The sequence below is a fragment of the Moschus berezovskii genome, chromosome 8 (genome assembly GCF_049115385.1).
Source record: "Moschus berezovskii isolate FMDL1 chromosome 8, NW_MosBer_1.0, whole genome shotgun sequence".
Lineage (NCBI taxonomy): Eukaryota > Metazoa > Chordata > Mammalia > Artiodactyla > Moschidae > Moschus > Moschus berezovskii.
The window spans coordinates 103695772-103710674 of record NC_142467.1 but is presented as its reverse complement, the minus strand read 5'-3'; the positions used below and the strand labels follow the sequence as shown (position 1 = coordinate 103710674).

The 14903-nt window shown below is 41.4% G+C and overlaps 1 pseudogene; it reads right to left on the bottom strand.

The window, feature by feature from the left end:
* Positions 1-12251: 12251 nt before the first annotated feature.
* Positions 12252-13253, bottom strand: LOC129558609 (Y-box-binding protein 1 pseudogene; annotated as a pseudogene).
* Between the last annotated feature and the right edge of the window lie 1650 nt (positions 13254-14903).

The window sequence follows — 14903 nt, the reverse complement described above, 5'->3', positions numbered from 1 at the left end:
TTAGCAAAACTGTCAGGAACTGGAAGAGTGCACTATCCAATATTTTACATTAAAGAAACAAAATTGTCCCTCATATAAACACTGTATGTGTGTGCCCAGTCACTTAGTGGGTCTGACTCTTTGTGACCCCATGGACTATAACTTACCAGGTTCCTCTGTCCGTGGAATTTTTCAGGCAAGGATACTGGAGTGGGTTGCCATTTCTTACTCCACTGAATCTTCCCAACCCAGGGATCAAACCTGCCTCTCTTGTGTCTCCTGTGCTGGCAAGCAATTCTTTCACCACTGTGCCACCTGGGAAGCCTCCTTATAAAGAGGGGAATTACAATTTTCTATAGGTTTAATGGGGTATGTAGCCATTACAAGTCAATTATTTAATGAGTCAATGGACCTATTCAAGATAGTTGCCTCAGTCTCATTGGAGAAAATTTAAATTCAGGGTTGAGTTAAGGCACTGGCAGTTTAGACCTTTGGAAAGCAAGAGTTAAGATAGACGGATTAATAAGCATTGAATTCACCTGGCTTGTTAATGTTATCCTGGGCATAGAGAATCACCAGGAAAAAAAATCTGTCAAGAATTCTGTCCAGAATTCCCTGTGGGAATTCATGGTCATTACAACATTAGGGAAATAAACCTAATGAGCAAACAAAGAGAGATGTAAATATCTCCTCTGCTGCATCCTTGAGTTTGTATCACCTGGGTATGGATGAGACACGGTTGTTGCTTTTTGAGTCCAAAGTCCGGCTAACGGACCAGTGTTTGTCTCCTTCCTGCTGTCTTGTCTGGGGCAAAGCCTCAGTCTCCAACATCAACCATCCATAAAAGGATTGAGCCTGTCGCAGGAAGACTTTCTTTTCAGAATTCCTATGCAGGAGAGTCCAAGAGCCCAAAGGACACTGCAGGTAAACATTAGAGATAAGGATATCCCAGATGTTTACCTGAGGTCGTTTGAGTACCAGCTCAGCTCAGCCCAGAGCCCAGAGCCTGCTGTAATTGGTTTGTTTGCTTAATTAAATATCAATGTATTAATATTGTTATGATAGGAAAAGGAGACGTGAATATTGAACTCAGAAAGGCAGTGTTTTGTGATGCCAACTAAATGACCGAAATCAGTTCAGTCACTCAGTTGTGTTTGACTCTTTGCAACCCCATGGACTGCAGCACACCAGGCTTCTCTGTCTTTCAACAACTCCTGGAACTTGCTCAAACTCATGTCCATCTAGTCGGTGATGCCATCCAACCATCTCATCCTCTGTCATCCCCTTGTCCTGCCTTCAATCTTTCCCAGCATCAGGGTCTTTTCCAACGAGTCAGTTCTTCCCATCAGGTGTCCAAAGGATTAGAGTTTCAGCTTCAGCATCAGTCCTTTCAATGAATATTCAGGACTGATTTCCTCTAGGATTGACTGGTTTGATCACTTTGCAGCCCAAGGGACTGTCAAGAGTCAATGATAGGAATTGAAGCCCAATTAGAAGAGGGATGAGAGGCATAAAATGCTTCCTGTAAAAATAGAACATGTGTCCAAATATCTTATTAATTAAATGGGGTACAGAAATACGGTATTAGCTGTGGAGGGGTATAACCTAAAGTGAAGATATTTCTAATTTTTATGATGGATCTTATTTGACCATATTTTAATATTGAGAGGAGAAAGATCCACACCAAAAGATGCTTGCAAATACACCTGTGCAACACTAGCACATGTATATCACAGTATCTGAGACATCTATTTAACAGATTCTTTTGTGAAGTAAATGAAAAAATTTTAGGATGAGAAAACAGGAGTCCTAATGATCTTACATTGCTATTATTTCATTTCCCAAGAGGCTAACTATGTATATGGATATGTTAGCCATCAGCTTTCTCTCTCTCAAAGGATCTATGTGAGTCCTTTCCTGCTTTATTAATTGGATTATTTTTTAAGTTGTAATAGTTACTTTCTTTTTAAAATTTTAATTGGAGGCTAATTACTTTATAATATTGTAGTGTTTTTTGCTATACATTGACATGAATCAGCCATGGGTATATATGTGTTCTCCATCCTGAACCCCCCTCCCAGCTCCCTCCCCATTCCATCCCTCAGAGTCATCCCAGTGCAGCAACCTGAGCACCCTGTCTCATGAATAGAACCAGGACTGATGATCTGTTTCACATATGATAATATACATGTTTCAATGCTATTCTCTCAGATCATCCCACCCTCGCCTTCTCCCACAGAATCCAAAAGACTGTTCTATACATCTGCGTCTTTTTTGCTGTCCCGTATACAAGGTTATCGTTACCATCTTTCTAAATTCCATACATGTGTGTTAGTATACTGTATAGGTGTTTTTCTTTCTGAATCACTTCACTCTGTATAATAGGCTCCAGTTTCATTCACCTCGTTAGAACTGATTCAAATGTATTTTTTTAATGGCCGAATAATATTCCATTGGGTATGCGTACCACATCTTTCTTATCCACTCATCTGCCAATGGACATCTAGGTTGCTTCCATGTCCTAGCTAATATAAACAGGGCTGTGATGAACATTGGGGTACACGTGTCTCTTTCAATTCTAGTTTCCTCGGTGTGTATGCCCAGCAGTGGGATTGCTGGGTCATATGGCAGTTCTGTTATCAGTTTTTTAAGGAATTTCCACACTGTTTTCCATAGTGACTGTACTAGTTTGCATTCCCAAAAACAGTGTAAGAGGGTTCCCTTTTCTCCACACCCTGTCTAGCATTTATTGTTTGTATACTTTTTGATAGCGGTCATTCTGACCTGCATGAGATGGTACTTCATTGTGGTTTTGATTTGCATTTCTCTGATAATGAGTGATGTTGAGCATCTTTTCATGTGTTTGTTAGCCATCTTTATGTCTTCTTTGGAGAAATGTCTGTTTAGTTCTTTGGCCCATTCTTTGATTGAGTTGTTTATTTTTCTGGAATTGAGCTGCAGGATCTGCTTGCATATTATTGAGATTAATTCTTTGTCAGTTGATTCGTTTGCTATTATTTTCTTCCATTCTGAAGGCTGTCTTTTCACCTTGCTTATAGTTTTCTTCCTTGTGCAAAAGCTTTTAGGTTTAATTAGGTCCTATTTGTTTATTTTTGCTTTTATTTCCATTACTCTGGGAGGTGGGTCATAGAGGATCCTGCTGTGATTTATGTCAGAGAGTGTTTTGCCTATGTTTTCCTCTAGGAGCTTTATAGCTTCCGGTCTTATGTTTAGATCTTTAATTCATTTTGAGTTTATTTTTGTGTATGGTGTTAGAAAGTGTTCTAGTTTCATTCTTTTATAAGTGGTTGACCAGTTTTCCCAGCACCACTTGTTAAAGAGATTTTCTTTTCTCCATTGTATATTCTTGCCTCCTTTGTCAAAGAGAAGTTGTCCATAGGTGCGTGGATTTATCTCTGGGCTTTCTATTTTGTTTCATTGATCTATATTTCTGTCTTTGTGCCAGTACCATACTGTCTTGATGACTGTAGCTTTGTAATATAGGTTGAAGTCAGGTGGGTTGATTCCCCCAGTTCCATTCTTCTTTCTCAAGATTGCTTTGGCTATTTAAGTTTTTTGTATTTCCATACAAATTGTGAAATTATTTGTTCTAGCTCTGTGAAAAATACCGTTGGTAGCTTGATAGGGATTGCATTGAATCTATAGATTGCTTTGGGTAGTATGCTTGCTTTCACTATATTGATTCTTCCTTTCCACGAACAGGGTATATTTCTCCATCTATTTGTGTCCTCTTTGATTTCTTTCACCAGTGTTTTATAGTTTTCTATATATCGGTCTTTTGTTTCTTTAGGTAGATATATTCCTAAGTGTTTTATTCTTTTCGTTGCAATGGTGAATGGAATTGTTTCCTTAATTTCTCTTTATGTTTTCTCATTGTTAGTGTATAGGAATGCAAGGGTTTTATGTGTGTGGATTTTATATCTTGCAACTTTACTATATTCATTGATTAGCTCTAGTAATTTTCTGGTGGAGTCTTTAGGGTTTCACATGTAGAAGATCATGTCATTTGCAAACAGTGAGAGTTTTACTTCTTCTTTTGCAGTCTGGATTCCTTTTATTTCTTTTTCTGCTCTGATGTCTGTGGCTAAAACTTCCAAAACTGTGTTGAATAGTAGTGATGAGAGTGGGCACCCTTGTCTTGTTCCTGACTTTAGGGAAGATGCTTTCTATTTTTCACCATCGAGGATAATGTTTGCTGTGGGTTTATCATATATGGCTTTTATTATGTTGAGCTATGTTCCTCCTATGCCTGCTTTCTGGAGGTTATTTTTTTAATCATAATTGATGTTGAATTTTGTCAAAGTCTTCCTCTGCATCTATTGAGATAATCATATGGTTTTTATCTTTCAATCTGTTAATGTGGTGTATTACATTGATTTGTAGATATTAAAAAATCCTTGCATCCTTGAGATAAAGCCCAGTTGGTCATGATGTATGATCTTTTTAATATGTTGTTGCATTCCGTTTGCTAGGATTTTGTTAAGGATTTTTGCATCTATGTTCATCAGTAATATTGGTCTGTAGTTTTCTTTTTTTGTGGCATCTTTGTCTGGCTTTGGTATTAGGTTGATGGTGGCCTCATAGAATGAGTTTGGATGTTTACCTTCCTCAGGAATTTTCTGGAAGAGTTTGAGTAGGATAGGTGTTAGCTCTTCTCTAAATTTTGGATAGAATTCAGCTGTGAGCCATCTGGTCCTGGGGTTTTGTTTGCTGAAAGATTTCTGATTACAGTTTCGATTTCCGTGCTTGTAATGGGTTTGTTAAGATTTTCTATTTCTTCCTGGTTCAGTTTTGAAAAGTTGTACTTTTTAAGAATTTGTCCATTTCTTCCAAGTTGTCCATTTTATTGGCATATAGTTGGTGATAGTATTCTCTTATGATCCTTTGTATTTCTGCGTTGTCTGTTGTGATTTGTCCATTTTCATTTCTAATTTTGTTGATTTGATTCTTCTTTTTATTCTTGATGAGTCTGGCTAATGGTTTGTCTATTTTATTTATCTTCTCAAAAAACCAGCTTTTAGCTTTGTTGATTTTTCATATGATCTCCTTTGTTTCTTTTGCATTTACTTCTGCCCTAATTTTTGTGATTTCTTTTCTTCTACTAACCCTGGGGTTCTTCATTTCTTCCTTTTCTAGTTGCTATAGGTGTTCAGTTCAGTTCAGTTCAGTTCAGTCGCTCAGTCGTGTCCGACTATCCGCAACCCCATGAATCACAGCATGCCAGGCCTCCCTGTCCATCACCAACTCCCGGAGTTCACTCAAACTCATGTCCATCGAGTCGGTGATGCCATCCAGCCATCTCATTCTCTGTCGTCCCCGTCTCCTCCCGCCCCCAACCTTTCCCAGCATCAGAGTCTTTTCCAGTGAGTCAACTCGTCGCATGAGGTGGCCAAAGTATTGCAGTTTCAGCTTTAGCATCAGTCCTTCCAATGAACATCCAGGATTGATCTCCTTTAGAATGGACTGGTTGGATCTCCTTGCAGTCCAAGGGACTCTCAAGAGTCTTCTCCAGCACCACAGTTCAAAAGCATCAATTCTTCCGTGATCAGCTTTCTTCACAGTCCAACTCTCACATCCATACATGACCACGGGAAAAACCATAGCCTTGACTAGAGGGACCTTTGTTGGCAAAGTAATGTATCTGCTTTTTAATATACTATTAAGGTTGGTCATAACTTACCTTCCAAGGAGTAAGCGTCTTTTAATTTCATGGCTGCAATCAGCATCCACAGTGATTTTGGAGCCCCCAAAAATAAAGTCTGACACTGTCTCCACTGTTTCCCCATCTATTTCCCATGAAGTGATGGGACCAGATGCCATGATCTTTGTTTTCTGAATGTTGAGCTTCAAGCCAACCTTTTCACTCTCCTCTTTCACTTTCATCAAGAGGCTTTTGAGTGGAGTTAGGTTATTTAGTTGATTTTCCTCTTGTTTCTTGAGGTAAGCTTGTATTGCTATGAACCTTCCCCTTAGCACTGCTTTTACTGAGTTCCATAGGTTTTGGGTTTTTTTCCTCCTCTTTATTCGTTTCTATGCATATTTTGATTTCTTGTATGATTTGTTGGTTATTCAGCAGCGTATTGTTTAGCCTCTATATGTTTATATTTTTAATAGTTTTTTTTTCCTATAGTTGACATCTAATCTTACCACACTGTGATCAGAAAAGATGCTTGCAATGATTTCAATTGTTTGAATTTACCAAGGCTTGATTTATGGCCCAGGATGTAATCTATCCTGGAGAAGGTTCCGTGTGCACTTGAGAAAAAGATGAAATTCATTGTTTTAGGGTGAAATGTCCTATAGATATCAATTAGGTGTAACTGGTTCATTGTAGCACTTAAAGTTTGTGTTTCCTTGTTGCTTTTCTGTTTGGTTTATCTATCCATAGGTGTGAGTGGGGTATTAAAGTCTCCCACTATTATTGTGTTACTGTTAATTTCCCCTTTCATACTTGTTAGCATTTGCCATACATATTGCGGTGCTCCTATATTGGGTGCATATATATTTATAATTGTTATATCTTCTTCTTGGATTGATCCTTTGATCACAATGTAGAGCCCTTCTTTGTCTCTTTTCACGGCCTTTATTTCAAAGTCCATTTATCTGATATGAGTATTATGACTCCTGCTTTCTTTTCGTCTCCATTTGCATGAAATATCTTTTTCCAGCCCTTCACTTTCAGTCTATTTGTGTCCCTTATTTTGAGGTGGGTCTCTTGTAGACAACATATATAGGGGTCTTGTTTTGTATCCATTCAGCCAGTCTTTGTCTTTTGGTTGGGGCATTCAATCCATTTACATTTAAGGTAATTATTGATAAAAATGATCCCGTTGCCATTTACTTTGTTGTTTTGGGTTTGAGTTTATACACCCTTTCTGTGTTTCCTGTCTAGAGAAGACCCTTTAGCATTTGTTGGAGAGCTGAATTTGGTGATGCTGAATTCTCTCAGCTTTTGCTTGTCTTTAAAGCTTTTGATTTCTCCTTCATATTTGAATGAGATCCTTGCTGGGTACAGTAATCTGGGCTGTAAATTATTTTCTTTCAACACTTTAAGTATGTCCTGCCATTCCCTCCTGGCCTGAAGAGTTTCTATAGAAAGATCAGCTGTTATCCTTATGGGAATCCCTTTGTGTTTTATTTGGCGTTTTTCCCTTTCTGGTTTTAATATTTGTTTTTTGTGTTTGATATTCATTAATTTCATTAATATGTTTCTTGGGGTTATTCGCCTTGAGTTTATGCTGTTTGTGACTCTCTGGGTTTCTTGGACTTGGGTGACTATTTCCTTCCCCATTTTTAAAAAATTTTTCTTTTTAATTTTATAAAATTTTTTATTAGAAATCTGAAATTTGCAATGTGTTTATATCACTCACTGAGTACACAGCAATTAAAAACAACATCATTACAGAAAGATAACAAAAATACGAAGTCTTAAAACCTATGGGATATGGAAAACATTATCCACTGAGGCCTTAAATGTAGTAGACTTTACATAAAAAGGAAAAGCAATGAGTATACAAGTATACAGCCAGTTTAAGAATATTTCCTTCCCCATTTTAGGGAAGTTTTCAACTATTATCTCCTCAAGTATTTTCTCATGGCCTTTCTTTTGGTCTTCTTTTTCTGGGACTCCTATGATTCGAATGTTGGGGCATTTGACATTGTCCCAGAGGTCTCTGAGGTTGTCTTCATTTCTTTTAATTCTTTTTTCCTCTCTGCTTCATTTATTTCCACATTCTATCTTCCACCTCACTTATCCTGTCTTCTCCCTCCGTTATTCTACTCTTGGTTCCCTCTAGAGTGTTTTTGATCTCAGTTATTGCATTATTAATTATTTATTGATTCTTTTTTATTTTTCCTAGGTCCTTGTTAAACATTTCTTGCATCTTATCAATCCTTGTCTCCAGACTATTTATTTGTAACTCCATTTTGTCTTCAAGATTTTGGATCATTTTTTACTGTCATTATTCTGAATTCTTTTTCAGGTGAATTCCCTATCTCCTCCTCTTTTGTTTGGTTTGGTGGGCTTTTATTATGTTTCTTTACCTCCTGAATATTTCTCTGGCTTTTCATCTTGTTTACATTACTGTGTTTAGGGTGGCCTTTCTGTATGCAGGAAGTTTGTGGTTCCTCTTTATTGTGGAAGTTCCTCCCCATGGATGGGGTTGGATGAGTGGCTTGTCAAGGTTTTCTGGTTAGGGAAGCTTATGTCGGTGTTCTGGTGGGTGGAGCTGGATCTCTTCTCTCTGGAGTGCAATGAAGTGTCCAGTAGTGAGTTTTTTCATTTCTATGTGTTTGGTGCGACTTTGGGCAGCCTGTATATTAATGCTCAGGGCTACCTTCCTGAATTGCTGGAGAGTCTGCATGGTATGTCTTGCTCTGGGACTTGTTGGCTCTTGGGTGGATCTTGGTTTCAGTGTCAGTATGGAGGGTTTTGGATGAGCTCTTTTCAGTTAATGTTCCCTGGAGTCAGAAGTTTTATGGTGTTCTCAGATTTTGGATTTAAGCCTCCTGTCTCTGGCTTTCTGTCTTATTCTTACAGTAGGCTCAACACTTCTCCATCCATACGGCACCAATGATAAAACATCTAGGTTAATGATGAAATGATTATCCACAGTGACAGACACCCAGAGAGGTTTGCAGAGTTAAATGGAGAAGAGGGAGGGAGGAGATAGAGGTGACTTGGGGAAGAAAAAGGAGAGTCAAAAGGTGGAGGGGGCAATCAAGCCAGTTATCACACTCCTATGTAAAAATGGGTAATGAAGATTGGATTCTTAAAGGTACAAAATTGATAACAAATACCAAAAAGGAAAGATTAAAAATCTAGAGTAGAGGTTAGACTCTCTAAAATACAATATTAAAAAAACAAAACAAAATCACAAAAATTATAAAAAAATATACGAAATTTGCTTTAAAAACAGGGTCTTTTTTTCCAAGGTAATAGTAGGTTATACAAATGAAAATTAAAGGAGCAATAAAGGACTTAAAAATTAAAAAAATATTAAAAATTTAAAAAATGGTAATAGTAAAATGTATCTAGGAATTTCTCTGGAGCTGTTGCAGGCTGTGTGGAGTCAGTTCAATTTCAGATAGTTCCTTGTTCCAGCTTATACTTCTTCTCGAGGTCTATGCTGCTGCTGCTAAGTCACTTCAGTCGTGTCCGACTCTGTGTGACCCCATAGATGGAAGCCCACCTGGCTTCGCCATCCCTGGGATTCTCCAGGCAAGAACACTGGAGTGGGTTGCCATTTCCTTCTCCAATGTGTGAAAGTGAAAAGTGAAAGTGAAGTCACTCAGTCGTGTCTGACTACCAGGCTGCTCCATCCATGGGATTTTCTAGGCAAGAGTACTTGAGTCGCTTGCCATTGCCTTCTCCGTCTCGAGGTCTATAGGCCCCTTCCAATGTAGTCAATGCTAACTGCAGGGTTTTAATCTGTTGCACCTGTCACTTCCAAAGTGGTTCCTTCTGTTTACTTTGGCTTCTTCTGTTTGCAAGTCTCTTCAGTGTCTAATTTCTGCCCTGACACAAGGGTGCAAAGGTGGTCACTTATTTAGGCTCACTTGTTCAGTTGTGCTGTAGGGAGGGAGGAACATTTCAAATAAATATCACTGGTGTATGTGGGGAGTGCTTGCAGTGTCTGGGCCACACTGGGTTTACCCCTGCTCACAGCTTGTGTGCTTTCTTGGTCTACACTGCTCAGGCTCCAGATTGCTCTGCAGGGGAACTGTCTAAAGTGGGCCCTGCGTTGCATGCGCTTTCCAGGCCTAAGCCACTCAGTTTCTTGGGTACTCCACAAAGGCACAGGCTCAGTTGGGTCTGCGTTTTGTGCCCTTTTGAGCAGCTCAGGCAACCAGGTGCTTTGTGAATGCACTCTCCCCAGGTGGGCGGTGTGTCTTATCACCTCCCTGGTCCCAGCCACTTGGTTTCCTGGGTGCATAGTGGGCGCATCATCTCAGGTGTGCCATGTGTCTCTTCTGGGGAGCAGATTTCTGGCTGTGACTCTCCTGGTGGATGTCAACCGTCCAGGATCCAAGGAAGACTTGGTTAGCAACTGGGAACCTGGTCGCAGTTTGGTAGAGGATGCCATCTCTGGGGCTGAGGTTGCCCCTCTCTCTCCGGCTCTTGCCGTCGCCCACCTGCCTTTCTGCCTCTGGCGGGGCATGGGCTGGTCTGCAGCCAGCTAGCTCTCCTCTGGTGTTCGCTCAGTCCTTTGTTCTGTGAGTGGGCCCAGCTGTGCCTTAGGTTAGAGCTTTTCATGGGAAAGTTCTCCCTCTCTCTCTCTTTTTTTTTTTCTCTCTCTCTCAGGCTGTCCCACAGTTTGGGTTGCTATCTCATGTTAGCTCCCTCAGATTGTCCTCAGGGCATTCAGGCCTGGTCCTTACCCTAAGCAATGCAGCCCACACCTCCCTGTTCAGCCACCACTTGCTGGTGGTGGACGTGAGTGTCTGGGCTACTTCTCTGCTGGGAGTTGTGGTTAGGCGCATAATCTGTGGGGTTTATTTATTTATTTTTTCCTCCCTGTTATGTTGCTCTCTGAGACTCCAGAACTCCCCACAGACCCGTGGGTGAGAGGGTTTCCTGGTGTTTGGAAACTTCTCCTCTTTCATGACTCCCTCCCTGGGATGGATCTCCATTCCTGGGATGGTTCTCCATCCATCCTTAACTCTTTTTCTCTCTCTTTTTATCTTTTATATTTCTTCCTACCTCCTTTCGAAGACAATGGGCTGCCTTTCTGGGTGCCTGGTATCCTCCACCAGTGTTCAGAAGCTGTTTTGTGGAATTTGCTCAGAATTCAAGTGATCTTTCAATGAATTTGTGGGGGAGAAAGTGGTCTTCCCATCCTATTCCTCTGCCATTTTAGGACCACTGCCCAAATATTATCAATATTTGATCAGATTGAAGAAGTAGAATATGCCCCTTCCATTTTTCTTGGAATTTATATTTCAACTTCAACTTTATATAACTTATGAAACTCACTTTTATGTTTGGAAATATCTCAGATTTTGAAGATTTTCCCATTTTTTGATTTTCTACTCTCATAATCATATTCCCAATTTTGTATTTAAAATATTTGAAAATTACCACATATCTCAAGGGACTGAATGGACTCTCATAATCATATTCCCAATTTTGTATTTAAAATATTTGAAAATTACCACATATCTCAAGGGACTGAATGGATCTCTTATGAATAATTTCTTCTTAAATGAAAGTATCATACTGAGTATTTTCTCTTTTAGTTGCTGAGTCCAAGTCCTTATTGCTTACTGGATGACAGTCCAATAAATCGAGAGATGAACTGTTGGGGCAAGGAACAGTGACTTTATTTGGAAAAACTACACACTGAGAATATACCTGTGTCTAGTGAACCATCTTGCCTGGTTGGGATGCTAATTTCTTTTATAGAGCCAATAGGGGCAGGTGGTAGGTAAAGTAAAAAAAAGAAACAAACAAACAAAAACCCCTGAAAATTGAAACTGTTAGTTGCTCAGTTGTGTCCAACTCTTTGGGACCCCATGGACTATAGCCCGCCAAAGTCCATGGGATTCTCCAAGAACAGGTAGCCATTCCCTTCTCCAGGGGATCTTCCTGACTCAAGGATCAAACCTGGGTCTCCTGCTTTGCAGGCAGATTCTTCTTCTTCTTCTTCTTCTTTTTTTTTTTTACAATTATTTGAGACCTTTATTAACAGGTGCTTGCAGTTTGTTGACTTTTTCTTTTTTAAAAAAATCAAGCTGTAAACTTTTATTACAAATTAAAAATGAGGTTCTTAAAAATCTCAACTTGACCAGATATGAAACAATTTAAAAACCTTTAAAGGTGGCTTTTCTGGTGGCTCAGAGGTTAAAACGTCTCCCTCCAATGCGGGAGACCTGGGTTCGATCCCTGGGTCGGGAAGATCCCCTGGAGAAGGAAATGGTAACCCACTCCAGTATTCTTGCCTGGAGAATCCCATGGATGGAGAAGCCTGGTAGACTACAGTCCACGGGGTCGCAAAGAGTCGGACACGACTGAGCGACTGAAAGGAACGGAACGGAAAGGTGTATTGAGAAAAAACAGGCTTAAAAAAAAATCACGTTTGTCATTACCAAAAAGAGACGTCTTTAGGTAAAAATAATAAAAATCCCATGCTGCATAGATTATGAAGATACTTCTAGTTATCTGGTCATCAGGCAAAAAGCAAGCATTTAAGGTCTTCAGCTCCAATCTTTCGTTCATTTCTTATTGCTGTAATTTCATATTCATTTTCTTGTTGGATGACTAAACCGGATGATGGTAGAGATGGTAAGCCGGCATTTACTCAGCCCCACCCTGCTCAGCCTCGGGAGCAGACGAATTCTCAGCTGGTGAATTGGCTGCTTTTGTCTCTTTGCCATCTTGTGGTTTAGGGTTTTCTGGGCGTCTGCGTCGGTAATTGAAGTTATGGCGGTACCGACGTTGAGGTGGCTGCTGACCTTGGGTCTCATCTCCTTGATTTTCCTTATCTTCTTTATTGCCGTCCTCTCTGGGCTGTCTTTGGCGAGGAGGGCCCCTACGGAATCGTGGTCTATAACCCCGATACATATGCTGTCTCACTGGTCTACCTTGTTCTCCTGCACCCTGGTAGGCAGCACCCTCCATCACCTCTCCCTGCACAGGAGGGTTGGAGTACTGTGGTCGACGCCCATAGGGTCTCCGCATGTAGTAAGGTGGGACCCTCCGCCTGCGGTAGGGCCGGCGCTGTTGGGCCTGGCCTTCGGGAGCGCTCTCCGATCCCTCATTCTTTTCCCCACTCTCACTATCCTGGTAATTCTGCTGGTAATTGCGTGGAGGACCCCTGCGACGTGGATAGCGTCTATAATGTTTACGGTTTGCTGCATGTTTACTGCCTTGCACTGGAACTCCACCAGGGCCTGTAACATTTGCTGCCTCTGCACCCTTTTCTCCTTAAACAACATCAAACTCCACAGTCTCTCCATCTCCTACACTGCGAAGGTACTTCCTGGGGTTATTCTTTATGGCAGTCTGGTGTACAAATACATCTTCCTTGGTATCATTCCTGTTGATGAAACCATATCCGTTTCTTCCATTGAACCATTTTACTGTTCCCAAAACTTTCGTTGCAATGACTTTTTGTCCCTGCTGGCAGGCGCCGCCAATGTGAGGCCACCCGGGCCGCCACTCCCTGCGCCGCTGCCTGTCGTGCGGGCTTCGTGTAGGCAGCGATAAGGGCGGGGACGGCGTGCGGCTGCTGGGTCTCGGCCTTGCTCCTCATAGTTGCGGTGATGGTGACTGGGGCCAGCTGTGGCTCCTTCCGGGATGTGGTGGTAACTAGGCCGGCGGCAGTGGGGCTGCTCAGGGCTCTCTGGGGTCCGCTCTCCACTCCCGCTACGGATCAAACTACTGCAGGCAGATTCTTTACCATCTGAGTCAACAAGGAAACCCAGCACTAGTAGAGCCACTGTGTTGCCCTCCTCTGGAGGGGATGTGGTAATTTCTTCTTTCCTGCTGTCATTTACAGGTGAACCTTGTCAGGATGTTTTTGTGAGCTGTACAAGAGTATTTTAGCTTAAATTTGTGAGGTTGAAACGGCCCAATGATGTTAAACAAAAGAACCCAAACGCCAAATAGATAATGTAACAGGCTTTAATGGCTGTGCACCCTCGGGTGGAACCCTAAGACCTAACAGAGCGAGGTCAGGAAGTCTGCGCTGAACAAAGGCAGAGAGCGACTTATATAACTTTAGGCAAGATTTGAAGTGGTGGTCTCTCATAGGTCAGTTAGCCAGAGGGCAAGACTGGGTTGGTTGCCTGGTCTGCTCAAGGTTGTGCTGACACAGCAGAATAGTTCTTGTTGTTTCTGGGCAGAATGCTGTTTCTGGACTGGATGTTAGAAGGGGGAGGTTAGGAGAGGGTTAATCTCTACCAGGAACCAACACCTCAAGGACATTCCAGCAGTGGGGGAGGGAATGAGGGAACAGAGCACAATAGTCAGCCTTTTTTCCGCCAGTGGGAAGAAGTGAAGGGGGGAAGGGAAGAGGCCAAAATGGCCACTGAGGTCCGACCTTACAAAACCCAGAGCTACTTCACTTTCACTTTTCACTTTCATACGTTGGAGAAGGAAATGGCAACCCACGCCAGTGTTCTTGCCTGGAGAATCCCAGGCATGGGGGAGCCTGATGGGCTGCTATCTATGGGGTCGCACAGAGTCGCACATGACTAAAGCGACTTAGGAGCAGCAGCAGCAGGCAAGGCAGGCAGGGCTCCAGGAGATGGGCCATTATGCAAACTTAAAGCTATAGGCAACATCCATTTAGTGATTAACTTGTAGCCAAAGGAGTAGAATACAAAGTTTAAAATGAAAGAAAGAGGTCCAATGTAGAGGCAGATTTCTTCTTGCCTGTCACACTTTGCTTGACTAAAAATCAGTTGTGAGTTGTACTACTCTTATGGAAAATCTCCTCTTAGTATCCAGAGATATTAATAAGTTTATAGCAGTGGAAAACCTGTGACCACAGTTTTTCACTTTCGGGCACATTAATTCCTTGCATATCATTACCTTAACTGACTTCCTTGATAATCCAAATTTTAACGTACAGGGTATGGGGTATTATTGTTTGATTTACTGTTTAGTGTTTTGTTCCGTTAAGTACCCTGTATCTACCATGTCTACCACAGTCACTGGCAAACAGTGCATGTGGCTCAGTTTTGTCTGACTCTGTGACTCCATGTAGTCCACCACGCTCCTCTGTCCATGGGATTTCCCAGGCAAGAATTCTGGAGTGGGTTGCCGTTACCTCCTTCAGGGAATCTTCTGCACCCAGGAATCTAACCCATGTCTCCTGCATCTCCTGCATTGCAGTCGGATGTTTTACCACTGAGCCACCTGGAAAGCCCATCACTGGCCGAAAGATTAATAATTAAGT